This window comes from Lissotriton vulgaris, chromosome 2_1, assembly GCF_964263255.1.
Source record: "Lissotriton vulgaris chromosome 2_1, aLisVul1.2, whole genome shotgun sequence".
Classification (NCBI taxonomy): domain Eukaryota; kingdom Metazoa; phylum Chordata; class Amphibia; order Caudata; family Salamandridae; genus Lissotriton; species Lissotriton vulgaris.
Genome location: NC_141687.1, coordinates 482,964,150 through 482,979,266, shown reverse-complemented (window position 1 = coordinate 482,979,266; position 15,117 = coordinate 482,964,150).

Below are 15,117 nucleotides of genomic sequence, written 5' to 3'. Positions count from 1 at the left end.
CACTAAGATTAAGACATGCCATCGACTATTTGGTCACATTACCAGACATGAAGGAACACCTAGATAAAATATACCATTTCATTAGAACGGGGGAGGGACCCGAGTGTATAGAAAAGGCCATAGAACACAGAAAGGTGGAGGTTAAGAACTTCATTCTACGTTTTATGATTAACTGTCTGATCAGGGAACAAGACCAACCAGACAAAGATGTAAAGAAAGGTCTGATGGATTGGAGTGACAACATAGCTGCCGGTCGGCATGATAGACAGGGACAGACAGAAAGTATGTACAAGAAAATACGAAAGGAGATCTTAGAAATACACAGTGAAGTGTCTGACGGGCAGTTTGAGTCATCATCAGAAGATTTTGAGCCAGAAAACGAGGCAAAGGACAAAATGAATTACGTAGGCAAAGCACAACAGTTTGACAGGCCCAAGTGCCTCGATTACCGTAAACAGGGACAGGCTATAAAAGAAAGATATTCCCTTGAAAATCTATTCCAAGCTACTGAAAAAGCCTTGAAATGACGGATAGAGTGTGAACGATCCCACACCCCACACGAAAAGGAATTGGTCCGGTCAGCCGTCCAGTGGGTGTCCAATTCTAACATTTATAGCAATGATATAGTGGCCCAGACTTTCTTGAGCCTTCCGCCGAACGAACAGCGTTTGGCTGGTATTTACATGGTTCAACATGGGATAACGTTGTATGAGAGTCAATATTCTGATCCTGGTCACTTGTATAAATTACTGGACGATATACTTCTAGAGAGATGGACAGGCCTAGGTACTGATTTAATTAATGTTATTCTGGACCAACGACATAAGTACCTAACTTCTCTGACCACATGCATGCTTCCCGCCCCACACCACGACAGAAAGAGCTTATACATAGACAGACAGAACCCCCTACGAGAGGTACATCTCGTCAAAAATGCAGCGGGTGAGCTTCAGCGAGTGTATGTTTACACACCCTTGACGAAATTAGAAATACTGGAAATGAAAAAGATGCTGCCCTGCCATGATAAAGACCCGGGGGGGTTTCACCGAGAATTAAAAGACATTCTCCGCATAGGGGATTACACGTACGCTGACATTATAAAACTATTGAAAGTTCTGTTACCTGCTGGTATTTATGAGAAGTTTAAGGAAAAAGACTGGGAGGTGGGAGAGAAAAAGTTAAGTTGGGCAGAATTGGAAACAGAGGATAAAGACCGGCACCCGGGTGTTGGTCTTGGGGAGAAAGCTAAAGCACTACCTGAACTCCTGATACAGGTTTTACAGAAACTATTGATTACTAAAAAGGAAGACTGGGATGCTATTTCAGCTTGTAAACAGAAACAAGACGAGGACACAAGTGATTTCTATTCTAGATTCGAGAAATGTTTTTCTATTAATAGTGGCCTTAAGCCCAGTAGCGAGTCATATCCACATCTTTTCGTGAGCAAATTAGTAAAGAATTCCTTCCCCCAGATCAAGAATAGAGTACTGAAGGTTGAGAGTACTTGGCAAGCAAATAGCCCTCCCCAAATGTTGCAAATGCTACAATATCACCAGAACAGAATTAGAGAAGAACAGGATCATGAAAAGAGACGCATGAAAGAGACGAAAATGAAAGTGCTGGTTGCCCAATCGGTACCAGCTAATGCGAACAAAAATGGCACGACACTTGTTAAAGGGAACTGTAATTACTGCAAACAGCCAGGTCACTTTGTAAAAGATTGTGCTGTCCTGAAACACAATATAGCTACAGGCAAGACAAAAGAACGACCACACGTTCCTAGGCAGAATAGCACCCCACAGAACACGCAACAGACAGTAGCGAATTTTCCACCCCCACCACCACCTGTTAATACCACACATTAAATGTATCAGTACACACAGTCAAACTATCCAGAATACCAACAGTTCTCATGAAACAGCCTAGAGAGGGAAGTTGGCTTGCCCCTTATTGAGGTTCCAGTAGATCAAGAGGGTCCCTATGTACATAGTCGTGTATTGGGAAAGGACAGAAAAATTCTGATTGACACAGGGGCGAGCAGAACTACCATCAGCCATGACGAGGTTCCAGGGGCACCCCTCTCAGGCTCACAGAATGTTTCCCTGGGATTTTCAGGAAAGCCTATTGTTAATGAAGTATCGAAACCAGTTTCCCTAGGGGTTGGTCCATTGTCACGTACCACAGACTTGTTACTTACTAAATCATGTCCAGAAAACTTTGTTGGAATAAAGACATTAAAAGAACTAGGAGCAGTTATATGTTGTTGTCCGGAAGAAGTACGACTGTTCTTACGTGATTTTAAGGGACATTATGTGTTGAGGGATTTTGACCACAGACTCCGGAATGTACCACAGCACCTATGGGCACAAGGTCCGACTGACGTAGGTTACATGCACATTACACCACACCGTGTCACTCTCAAGACAGGAGTAGTACTACCACGTATCTGATAATACAAGTTACCACCTGATGCCGTAGTAGCCTTACTGAAAATTGTTGACGAACTCATTGCACAAGGGGTGGTAGTGGAGACTGACTCGAATGTATGTAATTCACCTGTCATCCCTATTCTTAAACGAACAGACCCTAATGCACCACCAGTTTACAGACTAGTTGTTGACCTTCGAGAATTGAATAAATGTGTAGTCCCTCAATACCCAGTGGTCCCAGACATTTCTTCATTACTGACTGCTATTGATTCTGAGGCAACGTTCTTTACTGTAATTGACTTGAAAAATGCCTTTTTCAGTGTCCCAATTCATCCAGATAGTCAGTATCTTTTTGGATTCAGTTTAAATGGACGCAGCTTTAAATTTACGAGAGCTCCCCAAGGTTTTACAGAGAGTCCTAGCATTTACAGCCAAGCATTAAAAAGACAGCTGGACAGTATTCATATGCCTACCAACACTGCACTGCTTCAGTACGTAGACGACATCCTAGTTACAGCACGATCAGAACCAGACTGCGAAAATGAATCACTGACAGTTTTACACTTTCTGGCAGATAAGGGGCACAAAGTGTCCCCTTCGAAGTTGCAATTCTGTGCACAGCAAGTGGTGTACCTTGGACACTTGCTGTCCAAGAGGGGTAGACAGCTGACACAAGAACATATTCAGTTAATTGCTGATCTTTCACAGCCCAAGACACAAAAGGAAGTACGGGCCTTCATTGGCCTCACTTCATACTACAGACAATGGATTCCCCAGTATGCCTATCTAGCCAAACCACTCATACAGTTGACAACACAGGAGGCAGCGTCTTCGACTGTCCTCCCTTGGACACAAGAACATACCCTGGCATTTGAAGAATTAAAAAGAGCCTTATGTCAAGCACCAGTTTTAGCGACTCCTTGTTACAGCAAACCTTTTACGCTTTTTGTCACTGAACGAGATGGAACCGCATTATCTGTCCTCACACAAGATCAAGCAGGAAAACACAAGCATTGTGCTTATTTTTCTAGTACACTGGATCCAGTGGCCCAGGCTCTGCCTGCGTGCCTGAAATCAGTTGCAGCAACAGCCCTAGCCATAAGACAAAGTGACTCCATAGTGCTGGGACACCCCCTGACCGTCCAGGTACCACATGCAGTGGAAGTTCTCTTGAACAGGACACAGACACAGCACTTGACTGTAGCGAGACTGACAGGATATGAACTGACGTTATTTCAGCCACACATAGAGATCAGACGATGTAATATTCTCAACCCTGCTACAATTTTGCCCTCAAGTACAGTAGACACCGCACCACATGACTGTGTGGAAGTAATGAATACCATGACGAAACCAAGACAAGACCTGACAGATATTGCACTGCCAGACCCTGACCTGACACTTTATGTAGATGGACCATGCATGAGAACAAGCACAGGAGAGTTAGTGGCCGCATATGCCGTGACCACTGATACTGAAGTCATAGAGACACAAATAATAGACACACTGTCAGCACAAGCAGCAGAGCTCATCGCTCTGACACAAGCCTGCATAAGAGCCAAGAACTTGAAAGTGAACATTTATACAGATTCACAGTATGCATTCGGCGTTGTTCATGATTTCGGAGTGTTATGGAGGGAGAGAGGTTTCTTGACCTCTCATGGGGCTAAAATTCAGCACAGTCCGCTTATTCAGGCTCTGTTAGAAGCAATACATTTGCCTACAGCCATAGCCATCCTGAAATGCAAAGCACACACCAAAGTTACAGACACCATTTCCCAGGGTAATGACCTGGCAGATCGAACTGCTAAACTTACAGCCCAGACACCAGCAGACACGACAAGGACAGAGGTACCATTACTGATAAAAAGTATGACAGTCAGGTATCCTTCACAAGATGTACTCGACATACAGACACATGCCACTCCAGATGAAATAAAGAAATGGACTGAACAAGGAGGGGTCCAGACTGACCAGGGTTGGATGACTAAAGGCAAAGCTACATGGTTTCTCCCAGACTCTATGGTACAAGTCATCATAAACACAGCACATAGTCCAGCACACTTAGGAGAAAAGGCAATGCTAGACAGCTTACAGAATATCTGGTTTAACAAGCACCTACGTGCAGCAGCAAAACAGAAAGTACGTACCTGTATGATCTGTTGCCAGTTCAATCCAGGCAAAGGCATTCTGGTGGAACAAGGCGGATTTCATCCTCCTGACCATCCTTTTGAAGTCCTCCAGATAGATTATATCCAAATGGACAGATGTAGAGGTTACAAGTACGTCCTGGTAGTTGTGTGTGCACTATCTAGATGGACAGAAGCGTACCCAGTCCCAGATTATACTGCTGTGACCACCGCCAGGCAATTGGTGCGTGAGTTTTTTCCCAGATATGGATTGCCCCGTGTCGTGTACTCAGATAATGGTCAGCCCTTTTCTTCTGAATTAATGAAACAAGTGTCCCTTCTGTTAGGATACCAGTGGAGGTTTCATTGTGTACGACACCCTGAAGCAGCCGGACTTGTCGAGCGCCACAATCAGACACTTAAGACGAAATTAGCAAAGATTTGTGCAGAAAAAGGCATGGATTGGATGGTAGCCTTGCCGGTTGCCCTCTTTTACATGCGTATGGTAGCTCATTCCAGAACAGGCCTATCTGCTTATGAAGTGGTTTTCGGTAGACCACCGAATATGTGGGGTACGCCTATGCCTAAGAAAATAACTGATGTTGACAGTAACATGCTGACAGATTACCTGGCTTCCTTGATGTCTGCACTACTCTCTTGTTGTTCACAGGTTGCCGCCGCCTTCCCTGACAACACCCAGGTCAAGGAACATGCCATTGTCCCTGGTGACTTCGTATGTGTGCGTAATTTTGATCAATCAAGCCCCCTTGAGCCGCGCTGGAAGACACCGAAATTAGTATTGCTCACCACGAGGACTGCCGTCAAGGTCGAAGGACGTAAAGGATGGCTTCATGCCCAACATTGTAAAAAATACTTTGGAGATTCTGGAACTTTGATGAAGACTAAAGACAGTACCGATAGTACAGACTTTAAGCCCCCTTTGCTAGAAAAGACTCCGCAACAAGAATATAGGTCCAAGTTACGGTCTAGTAAGTCAGACAGCGTTTAATTGTTTAAGTCCACTAGGTGGTGAATCGGTTAGACAGGTTCCTGACATGTATAAGATCGTAGACCAGAATAGTAAAAAGAGCAAGATGAGAGAGAAATACTGCAAGATATTACGCAGTAGATGTATAGTAACTCTGATTTTTATGTCTCTTCTGAGTATAACCATAATATGTATCAGCTTGACACTACATGTTTTCTTTCCTCCTATTTCTTCACGTATACACTTTTCCCTTAATGATACTGTAGAGCACACATTTAGTGATCTGCCACCCCATGAACTGTCATATCGACTAGCCCTGCGCAACAATACTTTTATTCGAATGTTGCACCATTCTCATCAGACCAGCAATGTAACAAATTGCTGGGTATGTGGCCGACTCCCACCTTATCAGAAAACGAAGGGAGTTCTGCCCCTCTTTCCTTTTCTGTTCTCGCACAATGGTTCGTGCGGAGCATGGTTTGCTTTAATGTCATCATTAGACAGAAAGTCCGCAGTTTCTCAGGGTGTCTGGATATGGGGAAATTTGAATACAGTAATGCATGAGGCATGTTTTCCAGACAAAGACGGTCTTCCCCAAAGGAAGGGGACCGATCTAGAAAATGAAGTGTACTAACAAGGAAATGCTTCCCTTAACTTTATGATTCTGAATGTTCAGTCCGAGCAAAATACAAGTCCACCGTTTATATCAGTCCTACCAGTAAAAGGTGAATTGTGCGTTAGAAAGAAAGGATCAGTGCATTTGGGACACAGTGAATGTAATACTGTAGTCGAGTTTAATGATAAAGGAAAGTCTTCTTTCAAAGCTTCCCGCCATTCCTATTTCATTTGCGGTCAGACAGCCTATGTACATCTGCCCTTAGACTGGGGTGGGACATGTTATATAGCGTTCCTGCTGCCACCTGTCTTTCTAGCCCCATCCCATTATCATCGAGATTCACGACTAGTGCATGTTAGACACAGGAGGGAGATCGAATCCCCAGTGGTTGATCAGACTGAGACAGCTTGGGAGCAATATACAGATTTCATTAAAGGATACTTCTGGTTCATAGGTCCCGTCCAAAACAGTAAACTCATACGCAGGTTAACAAGAACTCTAGAAGCAGTAGTGAATGAGACTACTTCTGCCCTGGCTAACTTGACAGAGGAACAGTCTGCCATGCGACTTGTTGTTCTTCAGAATCGCCTTGTTCTTGACGTCATCCTGGCAGATAGGGGCGGGGCTTGTAGAGTGATCGGCTCCAGTTGTTGGGTGTTTATTCCTAATAACGCGCCATCTGTGTACGCAGCAATAACAAGGCTCCACAAGATAGCTCACGAGATGCATCAAGACCCATGGACTTGGTCCGGTTGGCTCTGGAGTGTAATATCGGGATGGGGATGGACAGTGTTATCATTCCTAGGAATGATACTGCTTATGATATTCGGCTGCTGTCTCTGTCTGCAATGTGGCCCGGCGATTTGCGGTCTGTGTGCCACTGCCTGTATTCCCCATCCATGTATACAAAAGAAGAAAGACGAACAAATGATGCTGTATGATCAGATATACGGTCTCATGAATATAGATGTGTCCTGAAGGGCACAGTAGGGGACAAGGAGGGAATGAGGAAATATAAATTTTACATGGTCAATGTGTCCCCTGCGTGTGCCCCACGTTTAGTGTATGTGCATGTCACCCATGCATTTTCCCTCTCATGCCTGCAATAATGATGCCTCTGCATTTCCGTCCCACATTAGAATGTCAGTTACCAAGTCCCCCATGAAAGAAACGTTAATTCTGCACTGAGGCCTATGTTGCCAATGTATTTGCATTGTGCACGTTTAAAAGTCGAGATGAACCCGTTTTGTGGCTCAGCCTGAGCCAGTCTCCGAATTCAGGTTTCTTGCCTCCAGACACTCTGAAAGCTGCAGCTCAGCTATGTATCCCTGACCTCTTGCATACTTCTGGCTCAGCCGAGAGGGGCCCAGCCTGGCCTGCCAAGACAGTATTTTGCACACAGTTATCTGCATGCTCCACAGAAACACATTCCTGCTTAGTGAAGAAGGTAAAAAGAACCCGTCTGCAGAGATAGGGCCTAGCCTTTCTGTCTCCATTTAAGTGATTTACAGAGCTTGCATCCATAGAAAGCCCATGGCCCCCACGCAATGCACGAAGAAATATATGCACACACCGGCTCTTAGTGATGAGCAACCTTTGCTCGAGCGACCTTTACTTCAGACAATACATCCTCCAAACTTAAGATATCAGATAATACCAGACGTGCAGGTCGTCCTGACACTGAAGGCTTCTCTACTAGACCGAAAGTCAGCTCCCCCCAGCTTCCCCCAGTTATACGTTAATTGCACGTCATGACCAAGTTGCGTACACAAGTAGGGTAAAGGTTCCAGCTGACCATGCAGACCCCCTCCATGTATCCACCCACCTATGACTCACCTATGACTCCTCAAGAGAACGCCTACATGTACGCCTCCTTACACGCTCTCTTGCACGCCCACATGCTCTTATCTCTCTCTTTCTCTTGCTCTGCCTGGAGCGCTCCTCCTTCTCTATGCAATGCAATGTATATTCCTTGTATAAATATTGTACTCTGTGAATAAAGTTCAGAAGACCCTTCCTGAACCTTAGTGGTGATGGAACCCGATTCTCCCTTAACTCGAGTTACTGAAATAAAGCCCTTTTGAATCGGACACCACGGACTCTGCCTCTCATTATATGCATGACCCTTTGTTTAAATATAGATAATCTGACAGGGTAATATTTAATTTACCACAAGTTTATGGTCACAATATTATTGGTATTGCTTTCAAAATTCATCAGCCACCACTTGTGCAGCCAGGTACCCATACCAACAGCAAGATGCCATTTTGGAGTATGTAATTTAGGTCATTTGCTGCTCCAGGGATACTAAGGCTCGTCTTGAAATTCACCCTGATGCCGAATTCCGACAGAGCATCAATATGCATTTTGGTTATTTCTCTTTAGCAGGTCTGCTGGCTAATTATTTATCATAAAATACAAATATTTCAAATGTGGATAAGGCAAACATTTCATTCATTGTAGAGTGAAATATTGCATTAGTTAGCATTGACTTACTCCATCATGTGCAAATCAGTGCTATACCTACCTTGAATCACACGCACGCTACACACCAATACCTCTCTGTAGCTATTCCTAGTATACAGACAAATGTACTCAGATGTATTTCTATTTGGCTGGACTCCCAATGAGTTTGGCCTAAATGTTATACTTTTAAGTCCTTTGCTGGCAGGAATACTCCTGCATGATATTCAGGGATCCATGTGTTTGTTTTTAATTAAGGCCCTAGGGGGAGGATAGTGCAGTGAAATAACTTCATACAACTCATACTGTGTGTGCCTGAGCACGGGCGTTGCATCCTCGCTAATAATTGCCAGTAGATACACGTGTAGGAGTTGTGCCAGTTGTAGAAGTAAAGATGCCTTCGGAAAGCAAGCACAGAAGCCTATTGAGCAGCTGCATGGCTGGCGGCCAGTATTGACACATAAAACAGATAAATAGTGGTGATAGTCCTTGCTCAGGACTTTGCAGTAGTACATTAGGAAGAGGATGGTGAAACTTGCATTCTCGTGTGTGGAGATGTTGTAAAGTATACCATTAGCCACAGCCCCTTTTCCCGCCTGTGACAACTAAAAACGAGAGTGGAGCAATACAATATCATTGGCTGAAACATTTGGAAGAAGGTTTATCAATGAGTGTTTGCCTCGGAGTTCTGGTCAACTGTGTCAATTGACCATGCACTTCATGGTAACATTATCTACAAGTGACGTGAAAACCTAAGCATTCCGAGCCATTCACCACTCTGTACCTTTGTGAAAGTGAGACCACATGAAACTCAGACCTGACCTCAACCTAAAAAAGCTTCTCTGCTTGGACATGGAAGCACGAAAGGCCGCAGACAGTTGCCAATGGACTGTCATAACTGATAATTTTGAAATCAAGTCTGCTGTTGTACCAATGCAAACGAATTTTAAATTAACGAAATTATACTTGAACTAAAGGAAATGAACGTGTTTTAAATGCAATAATAAGTTTTATTTTAAATGCAATTTTATTGGCGTTGGTAAACGTATAAGGGTGTGTAAGAGTCTTAACCAATATTAGATTAATTTTTACAATGTTTTATCGTCTTTTATGTGAATATTTTAAACTTGTGATACTGCCTCTTGCACCTGTTTAAAGACTATTGTAATAATAAACATATCTTTGACTTGACTTGACTTGAACGTATTTTAGATAGCAATCCAATAAGATTTGTGATATATCTCTGAACCTTTTTTAAATTTGCAATTGCTTATCAACAAACTATGACTGAAAATAAGGAATTGTATTTGTGTCATATCATAAAGAGGATCACTGTACCTCTATTGATTTTTCATATTTGTAAAATACATTTGAAGAAGTTTTCCTCATTACAACTAGGGTATCAGAAAGCTTGTGTGCCAACTGATATCACCAGGACTCATTAGCCAGGGATCAATCCCAATCACACTGGCCTCCAAATTTCTTTAAAGCACAGACAGCCCGTTTTCAGCTTGCCTGCTGTCATGCTGCACCAAGCAGCCATCTCTCTTTTTAATGCACCTTCAGGTTCATCAACTATCCAGGGCTTTGTGTTTTTCATTGGTATTTCGTGTTACCGTTGCTATGCAGAAGGCCTGATATTATTTTATGCCTTGGCGCGTAATAGAGACTTAGGGGTAAAATCCTATTGGGGTGCACGGGAAAGCACTCAAATGAACCGTACGTAAGTGACTGTTGTTCGTGTCATGTAGGATTTTTCACTAAAGAATAAAACTGATGCAAAGCAGCTGTAACTGACCTAGGATTGCAGCACTCCTCGACACCAGCAGCAGAGGTAAAATGTAAATGTAAATATAGTATACTTGTAAAGCGCACAGCTGCCCCAGCAATGGGGTGTCCCGGTGCTGTATACTGCTGTGGAACCCTTCCTGGCTCTCACTGTGAGATGCCCCTCCGGGGCACCCCCAAGGTGAAGCCAGGCATCCCAGTGTTGATGGGGCCGTTGTGGAGATTAAGCAAGCATTTGCCCAGAGTTGCAGCGTGGGACCCATGATTAGAGTAGGCACCGAGGTGAGAATTATCGAGTCCACGGACATTGAGCCCAAGACCCTGCCGCGTCGGGCCTTGAACCCTGGTCCCGGGCCTGATCTCTGCTTCAGAGTCTGCCGCTCTAACCAGTGACAATACTGGGACACGAAACTCGTGCCCCAAACTATGGCACAATCGCTGCTGCATCAGCAGGTCAAAGTATTCATTGTCCTATAAGTCCTATGTAATCCATATTTAAACTTCTTCATCCTTTTAGTCAACCATTTTTGGGTCCGTGTGCAAGGAAATGTCAATTTCCAAAGTTTCTAGTATTTATGATGGGCCATCCGAACCTCTTCTATCAAGAATACGCACTGAAGCACATTTCATCCAAAGCAGTTTATTGAAAACCCAATGCATTTTGGGCCGCCGTGGGCCCTTCATCAGGAGTAACTGGAAAATCAATTAAACATACATTAAAATACTGCGTGCCACTGTACCTACTATATTTACACTAATATCAATTACAATACGTGTTAACAGTGGTAACCTAACTGTTCAAAAAATTATGCGATGCTGTACCTGGACAATTGTGCTGTTCCCCTCATTATTAAAATGATTGTAAACATTCAGTGTTAATCTGGCATTTCTTATGTGTCTGTCTGTCATGTCGCCCCTCTTTTTATCATTAACTCACATCTCTTCAACATTTCAAATCGATCCCTCCCCTACATCGTTGTTGCTCTGCTACACTCGTTTTGAAGCTTCCATCCCTTAAGTGCAACCCACCCCCATATAATGGCTCTAACCAGTGAGCCACACTTCTCCACAGGTAGTCTTCTGGGCGCACAGTGCAAGGCTATGGGCCTACCTACACTGGTTTTTAAAATGCCCCAGAGGAGTGGAGCCTAGATTTAGACCTGCAAATAGGACCAGGGTGGCTGCAACTGTGCTGCCTGTCCAAGCATCAGCGATGGCTTGACACTCCGTGGAGCAACCTCATGCTTACATCACTCAGTTCCAGTTGCAACCCCACACTGAGCCTAGTGAGGAAACATGCCAAGAGCAGCCTAGTGCTCACTTTGCAGACATACTAGTTGATTAAAGAGAACCTGTCCTAACCACAGCCTAAGCAGTCTTTCTGTCTTTCCGTGGTCCTCCTTATTATATGACTGGTTGGAGGCATACCAGTTGTCTGATTGTTAACTTGGATCTATTTCTGAGAACATTGGCTGGAGCCAGGTTGGTGTGTCCAGGATATGTAAATCTGAAACCTTTGTGTGATAACTGAAGAGTTGCTGCAAACACCGTGAGTGCTGAAAATCGATTGAAGGACACATATTAAGGTTTGGGGGTAGATCACGCAGAGCTGCGCTGCACAGTGATACATAGCAATTTGTGTTAAATGGTTGCATTGTGTTTTGTTGCTTTCTTGCCTTATGAATGTGCCGTATATACTAAACCAGGCACCACAGCACAATCACAATGCAAACACAAATCAGCAGGATGGAAATTGTAGTTCTCATGCCCGGCACAACAATGCATCAATGTCTTGTGTGTCACGCAAACCGACTTTGCATCAAGCAAGCGATAAATGCATTGTGCTGCATTATAAAAAGTGAAGCTAACTATTGCAGTCATTTCCCAATGTAAAAAATGGCTACTAATGAAATGGTACCAGTCAGAAAGCCTCAAGAACGGATGAGTTGCTACTTTGTACAGGACTCACAAAAAGAAAGTCAACATTCAGGAGGAAAATCAAATATTGATTACCGAGTTGACTAACAAAGAAAAATATTTGTTTGTTACCTCCAAATTACCCTTTTCTAAAAAGGAAGCTTTCTGCCAAAAGATAGCACCACCAAGTAAGGGACCAGGTTAAATGTAGTAAACGATGGCATGATTACAAACACAGGACTAAAGAGAAGCTAGCCAGGAACCTAAATGCTGCATTGACCACGATAGGAGGGCCTGACGGCCTGGAGGGTTGAATTTCATGGAATGTATTTATATTTTTTATAATGGTTAAGGTTATATTATTCAATATATTTTTTTAATTAACTGTGCAAAGGGGCAGATTCACAAAGCTTTGGTGCAATGCACGCAGCAAGTGAATTTGCTATGCTTCATTGCATTGGATGAGAGAGTAGTAACATGCCACATATACTAATATGAGGTGCACTTTTGCTTACTCCATGTCCTGGTGCAATATGTGTAGCCCTGTAGCACTGACCGCACCCTTGTGCCAGAGTCCAAGGGAGGCACATTACAAGCAGCATCTGTGTCAGTACACCAAGGGATACCCTACAGCCCAAAAAGAAAATGTTAAATACATCTTCCATTTTCTAGGTGTGATGCTGAAAACACCAAGCATAGAAATAAGAAGTAACAAGAAGATATACAGCCTGATTCATGAAGTGAAATTGCGCCCGCAATCGCTGCGAAAACGCAAATGCGGGCGCAATTTCCGTAATCGGCATTCAACAAGAAAATAGCGAATTCGCAAACACATATTTGTGAATTCGCTAATATAATCGCAGAATCCCTGCCGCAGAGCATTAGCGATTCGGAAATAGCGACACACCACGGAATCTGCGAACATAATAGCGAATTCGCAAAAAAAAATCGCTATCGGCATTCAAGAAAATTCGCAATTAGCGAAAAACCCAAAAATCGCTATTTGCACGGCGCAAAATAAGGACAACTCAAAGCAGGTGGTAACCATGAAAGCCATTGAAAAAAAAAATCAAAAAACCGTTGCCCTATCACCAACAGGTACTGGCCTGACCAATCACACATAAGGACCATCAGCAGCAGCAGCATTAGGAGTCCCACAATGCCAGGAATGTACATGGTGGTGAGGCGTCGCAGGCTACAGCGATTAGCACGGAGGAGACGCAGGATCCAGGACAGGATATTCCGCCAGCGGGTCACCTTGCTGGGCCAAACCAGAGAGCAGATATATGCTAAATACAGGCTGAATGGGGAAATGATAATGCAGCTAATACAGGACCTTGACCCCCTGATGCAGCACCCAACAAACCATACCAATGCGGTGCCTACACATGTGCAGGTATTGTGTAGCCTGCACCTCCTGGCCTCCGGAAGCTTCCAGGGGGTAGTAGCGGCTGCTGGGGGAATATCCCAGCCCACCATGTCACGCTGCCTCAACAGTTTTGTTGACGCCATGCTCACCCAGCTACACCGTCACATCAAATTCCCCGCCAGCCAACAGGAATTGGACATGACAAAGCTACAATTCTACAATGTAGCCCATTTTCCACATGTGCTCGGATGTATAGACTGTACCCACGTCGCCATCTGCCCACCAGCTGGCATGGAGTATATGTTCTGCAATAGAAAGTGCTACCACTCCCTCAACATCCAGATGGTCTGCAATGCCAAGACATACATCACTGACATCGTCTCACGGTACCCAGGGAGTACCCATGACTCCTTCATTTTCCGGCACAGCGGACTCCACACACGACTGGTCAGGGGAGAGTTAGGGGAAGGACACCTACTTGGTAAGTACACTTTGATTGAAATGTCACATTGCAAAGATGTAACAGCGCAGCACAGGCAATCACCATCTGCTCCTCTCATTCAGGTGACAGTGGCTACGCCCTCCGTGAATACCTCCTGACCCCATACCTCAACCCTGCTACACCCCAGCAACGGCGCTACAATATTGATCACATACGGACAAGGAATTGCATAGAAAGGACATTTGGCCTGCTCAAGAGCAGGTTCCGCATACTGCACAAGACAGGTGGGGCCATGTATTACAGTCCTGCAAAGTGCTGCCGCATAGTGGCTGTCTGCGCAATACTACATAACATTGCAACCAAGCGCCGGATACCTGTTGACATCTCTGGCAGTGAATCTGAGGGGGACAACCGGCCACCTGCACATGCGCGCCATGCACAAGGGGAGAACCCAGCAGAAGGGCACAGACGTCGCAACCACATCACAGTGAACAGTTTCTAGTACAACCACTGCCATCACCCCACAAATCAACAATGCATGCAAAATGTAATGATGACACAACGCTAATGTGTGTAGGAAAATAAATGTATTTGTTAAATGCACAAAATGATATCTGAGGGTCTGTGCCAAAGTTCAAAATAAAAGTACGTGTTCAATTCACAAAATGAAATATAAGGGTCTGTGCCAAAGTTCAAAATAAAAGTACGTGTTCTATTCACAAAATGAAATATAAGGGTCTGTGCCAAAGTTCAAAATAAAAGTACGTGTTCTATTCACAAAATTAAATATAAGGGTCTGTGCCAAATTAGTCCCACAAACAGTATTACGCCATACTGCTGTGCATGGCAGGCTTGACCTCAGCCTCTGCCAGTGGTGATTACAGTTCTCTAGGTGTGCCTAGAGCGTGTTCCTCCATAACGCCTCTGAGGGGCTTCCTCCTCCGGGGCGTCAGGCAATGGGGGGGTCCTGGTGCTG